Genomic DNA, 5925 nt, shown 5'->3' on the forward strand with positions numbered 1-5925 from the left:
TAATTCTTAACGTCGAATATATCATTCATAACTCGTTTTTAATCAGACAGTTGAACCAATTTTGCACATGGAAGTTCGGTTCTATAAGGAATCGGAGGTTACTGGAATTGTCTACGCCTTGGAGGGAAGAAGACGGAGAAGAAAATGATGAACGAGACGCCCAAAAGTTTTAGATGAAATATGTCGTGTGTGTAGTATTACACGCCAATTAGATTTGTTAGACTTTTTCCGATTCCATCCGCATGTCGGCAGAGGGCGCTTCAGAAACGACGCAGGAGCTGCGGTCGACGGTGCATAGCGAGCAAGGCCGCTGTTGGCAGCACCTGCCGCGACGCTCTCAGCGCGACAAGGGCCTCTCGTCCAGCCGACACAGTGTCGCCAGCGCCCTCTGCAGGCAAGCGCCGTCCCCCTCCTCCCACATCACAGGCGCTGCGGTCTCTCTACAGAGCGCCAAACTGACCCGCATCGCACGCCTACCACTCAACTAACCACACACACCCTGTAGCGGCTGCGAGCGTTGAAAGCACATACAGAATTTATCTGCGCCTCTGCGGGCATGTTAAGAGCGTTAACAATCATATACAACCGTTCCCTCGACGAAAGATCCATACCCAAAGACTGGACAGTTGCACAGGTCACACCAATATTCAAGAAAGGTAGTAGGAGTAATCCGCTAAATTACAGGCCCATATCGTTAACGTCGATATGCAACAGGATTTTGGCACATACACTACTGGCCATTAAAATTGCTACACCAAGAAGAAATACAGGTGATAAACGGGTATTAATTGGACAAATATATTATACTAGAACTGACATATGATTACATTTTCACGCAATTTGGGTGCATAGATCCTGAGAAATCAGTACCCAGAACAACCCCCTCTGGCCGTAATAACGGCCTTGATAGGCCTGGTCATTGAGTCAAACAGTGCGTGGATGGCGTGTACAAGTACAGCTGCCCATGCAGCTTCAACACGATACCCACAGTTCATCAAGAGTAGTGAGTGGCGTATTGTGACAAGCCAGTTGCTCGGCCACCATTCACCAGACGTTTTCAATTGGTGAGGCACCTGGAGATGTGCTGGCCAGGGCAGCAGTCGAACATTTTCTGTATCCAGAAAGACCCGTACAGGACCTGTAACATGCGGTTGTGCATTATCCTCCTGAAATGTAGGGTTTTGCAGGGATCGAATGAAGGGTAGAGCCACGAGTCGTAACACATCTGAAATGTGACGTCCACTGTTCAAAGTGCCATCAATGCGAACAAGAGGTGACCGAGACGTGTAACCAATGGCACCCCATGTCATCACGCCAGTATGGCGATGACGAATACACGCTTCCAATATGCGTTCACCGCGATGTCGCCAAACACGGATGCGACCATCATGATGCTGTAAACAGAACCTGGATTCATCCGAAAAAATTACATTTTGCCATTCGTGCACCCAGGGTCCACGTTGAGTACACCATCGGAGGCGCTCCTGTCTGTGATGCAGCGTCAACGGTAACCACAGCCATGGTCTCCGAGCTGATAGTCCATGCTGCTGCAAACTTCGTGGAACTGTTTGTGCAGATGGTTGTTGTCTTGAAAAAGTCCCCATCTGTTGACTCAGGGATCGAGACGTGGCTGTATGCTATGCGGATAAGATGCCTGTCATCTCGACTGCTAGTGATACGAGGCCGTTGCGATCGAGCACGGCGTTCCGTATTACCGTCCTGAACCCACCAATTCCATATTCTGCTAACAGTCATTGGATCTCGACCAAAGAGAGCAGCAATGTCGCGATACGATAAATCGCAATCGCGATAGGCTACAATCCGACCTTTATCAAAATCGGAAACGTGATGGTACGGATTTCTCCTCCTTACACGAGGCATCACAACAACGTTTCACCAGGCAACGCCGGTCAACTGCTGTTTGTGTATGAGAAATCGGTTGGAAACTTTCCTCATGTCAGCACGTTGTAGGTGTCTCCACCGGTGCCAACCATGTGTGAATGCTCTGAAAAGGTAATCATTTGCATATCACAGCATCTTCTTCCTGTCGGTCAAATTTCACGTCTGTAGCACGTCGTCTTCGTAGTGTAGCAATTTTAATGGCCAGTAGTGTATATTGTGTTCGAACATTATGAATTACCTTGAAGAAAACCGCGTATTGCCACACGGTCAACATGGGTTTAGAAAACATCGTTCCTGTGAAACACAACTAGCTCTTTATTCATATGAAGTGTTGAGTGCTATTGACAAGGGATTTCAGATCGATTCCGTATTTCTGGATTTTCGGAAGGCTTTTGACACTGTACCACAAAAGCGGCTCGTAGTGAAATTGCGTGCTTATAGAATAGCGTCTCAGTTATGTGACTGGATTTGCGATTTCCTGTCAGAGAGATCACAGTTCGTAGTAACTGATGGAAAGTCATCGAGTGAAACAGAAGTAATTTCTGGCGTTCCCCAAGATTTGGGAGACAATCTGAACAGCCGTTTTCGGTTGTTTGCAGATGACGCTGTAGTTTATCGACTAATAAAGTCATCAGAAGATCAAACCAGACTGCAAAACGATTTAGAAAAAATATCCGAATGGTGCCAAAAGTGGCAGTTGACCCTAAATAGCGAAAAGTGTGAGGTCATCCACATGAGTGCTAAAAGGAACTCGTTAAACTTCGGTTACGCTATAATTCAGTCTAATCTAAAAGCCGTACATTCAACTAAATACCTAGATATTACAATTACGAACAACTTAAATTGGAAGGAATACATAGAAAATGTTGTGGGGAAGGCTAACCAAAGACTGCGTTTTATTGGCAGGATACTTAGAAAATGTAACAGACCTACGAAGGAGACTGCCTACACGACACTTGTCCGTCCTCTTTTAGAATGTGGTCCTTACCAGATGGGATTGTCGGGGTACATCGAAAAAGTTCAAAGAAAGGCAGCACGTTTTGTATTATTGCGAAATATGGGAGAGAGTTTCACATAAATGATACAGGATTTGGGCTCGACTTTGTCCTCCAAATGCGAAAATATTTTGTTGACACAGACATACGTAGGGAGGAATAATCACCACGATAAAATAAGGGAAATCAGAGCTCGTACGGAAACATGTAGGTATTCATTCTTTCCGCGCTCTATTCGAGATTGGTATAATAGAGAATCGTCAAGGTGGTTCGATGAATCCTCTGCCAGGCACTTAAATGTAATTTGCGGAGTATGCATGTGGATTTAGATGTAGATTCTTCGCAGTCTGCTACAACGTGGAGCTACTGACATTAATACCAAGTTATAAAACTTGTCATTTGGTTTTGCCGAAAATGGAGGATTAAAAAGGTTGACTAATTCTTCGATAATTTTGCGAAAATATTAAAGGGAATATAAATGAGAAATCTGAAGCGTTTCTCCTGTATTTTTCTTAGTAAGTCCGGATAAGAAGTGCTATAAATACCCGAGCATTTTGCGTAACTCGAATACTGCGACGAGAAAGAGAAAGATATAATGAGGTGAATGAAAGTTTGTCTCTTTTTCAGACAAAATGCGTTGGAGGTAGACGCATGGGACACTCCTTTTCGGAAATAGGTATTGAATTTAGTATTCCGTGATTCACAACGTTCAAAGTCTTAATTCCTATCGTACGTCCACAATCACGTCGGACACCTTTTCGCATGAATCGCCTCAGTACAAATGGCAGCTCCGCCAATGCACTGCCCTTTCTCGCCTTGTGTACACGTTACTACCGCCATCTGTATATGTGCGTATCAATATACCAAGACTTTTGTCCGCGCAGAGTATACACGCGCCTCATTGTGTTATTGTTTTTTTCTCTGCCTGTACCAGTATTTCCGCAAACATGTTAGATAATTTACAACTCGATGTTTTCTGCATGGTCGTAACTGCGCCACTAAGTGAACTACTCCTGTTAGAATGGACTACTAGTTTTCTGTCCGCACCTTACAACACCTGACCTGCTGCTCTGCGAAAAATAAGCTTTAATGGCTTTCTCTTGTCACATGTAGTTTCGGGCAAGAAAAAAGGAATAAAAGTGACATAGTTTTAATACTGTCATCCTTCTTTACCTCCTCTGCATTACTGCAGATGACGTGTCACTGAGCACATTTGTACTGTGCATGCAGTACACATGAGGTGCCCAGTTGTTTCCACCGCCCTGTACGGAATACATAAGTTCTTGTACACTTCACTAACCTGCTGTCTTCATGATGATGATGTCCCCAGCGCAGAAAACAGCACGCAGGTCGTGGATTCTTTTTCTTGAGGCTGAAATTAACTTCGCAAGGAACTGCTGCTACGAATAAACTATAATTCATTTGGGATGCCACTCGCGTGTTTTATTGATATAGACACATCAGAAACAATTCTTGATCACAACGTATTGAACATATCTTTCCACAGTCATTATATGTGGCTAAAATAACATGAAATACATCCTGCCACGGACAACATGTCTGTCTACTGGAACCGTCAGAACTGGAGAATAAAATTACATTAATCAAATACTACTATTACAGACAACATGTCTGTACCTATCGACGGTGGGGACTGTAGTAAATAAACTTGTATGAAACAAATACTGCTGTAACAGATAACATGTCTGTCTACTGGAACGGTCAGAACTGGAGAGCCGGACTGCCCGAGACACTTCGCGCGCCAAGCCAGCAAGGCGTGACCCGAACGCCACCGAAGTGCATCGGCAGTAATATCGTCAGTCTTTTGTTTTAGTAATACTTTGATTTTAATAATTTTGAAATGAATGATTGATAGCTGGCTGTTGAGAGATGTTTATTTAAAAAATGAAGTAATTTGGATGGCAGGTTTAATCAATAATAGCAACTAAACTTTAACGTTTTGGCGCCCTACCGCCGAACACAGCAGCCAATCACAGAACAGCAGCATCATGCAGGCGGTCTTTCTCACGGGAATGGTACCGAATCTAACATCTGTCACCGGTACCTCATCCCACATTGCCTCATTTCTATGCTTCTTGCTTCTCCACTGCCATGGGAATAGCTTCCTGGAGCCTAATATGATGGCTGAATAAGCCAGAAATATTTCAAGTTGGAGGTACCAAACAACCTAAAACTAATAACTATAATTATTAGTCTATAAATGAAGTAAATACTTATGTAATGTTGTTCAGTACACTGTTCTCAGTCACCAATAAAAATACCAGCACTTACGCTCCGAAGACCCTGTATAGCGTCTTACCTTACTTACAAACCAAAAAAGGGCTACAACACTGTTTTGAGAAATGTCTTATTCCAGAGACATTCTGTGGATAATTTTGCATAGTTCTCCTTTATTAATTTTTCAACGGCCCTGCCGCAGTGGAAACACCGGTTCCCGTCAGATCACCGAAGTTAAGCGCTGTAGGGCGTGGCCAGCACTTCGATGGGTGACCGGCCGGGCCGCCATGCACTGTTGCCAGATTTCGGGGTGCACTCAGCCTCGTGATGCCAACTGAGGAGCTACTAGATCGAATAGTAGAGGCTCCGGTCAAAGAAAAGCATCGTAACGACTGGGAGAGCGGGGTGCTGACCACACGCCCCTCCTATCCGCGTCCTAATCTGCGGATGGTGCCGATGGACCACTTGTTGCCTGAAGACGGAGTGTTTTTTTCCTTGGTCAACTTTAATTCACGTCTACTCGCACGCCATCAACTTGCGTGGTCTTCCGTTTCTTCGTACCTCGATTGGCTTCCGTAAGTCTAAATTGACATTACTTCCCATAAGTGTAGTGATGCGTGTTTCTCGTTAATTCTTTGAAATTTTCAGATATTTACAGAACTCTTGGAATGATTGTAAATTTTTCTGTGCTATCTGCCATCTTAGACAGTGAGAGTGGTGTCCGCATAATGTTCAGCTTTGTTTTCATTCTTCAAATTTATATTGTTTGCAGTAGTTACACTTACTATAC

General features: G+C 44.1%; 1 pseudogene; it reads left to right on the forward strand.

Annotated features, from left to right (window-relative positions):
* The first annotated feature begins 5318 nt into the window (after positions 1 to 5318).
* Positions 5319 to 5436, forward strand: LOC124620483 (annotated as a pseudogene).
* The last annotated feature ends 489 nt before the right edge of the window (positions 5437 to 5925 follow it).

This window comes from Schistocerca americana, chromosome 6 (genome assembly GCF_021461395.2).
Source record: "Schistocerca americana isolate TAMUIC-IGC-003095 chromosome 6, iqSchAmer2.1, whole genome shotgun sequence".
In the NCBI taxonomy this organism is placed as follows: Eukaryota; Metazoa; Arthropoda; class Insecta; order Orthoptera; family Acrididae; genus Schistocerca; species Schistocerca americana.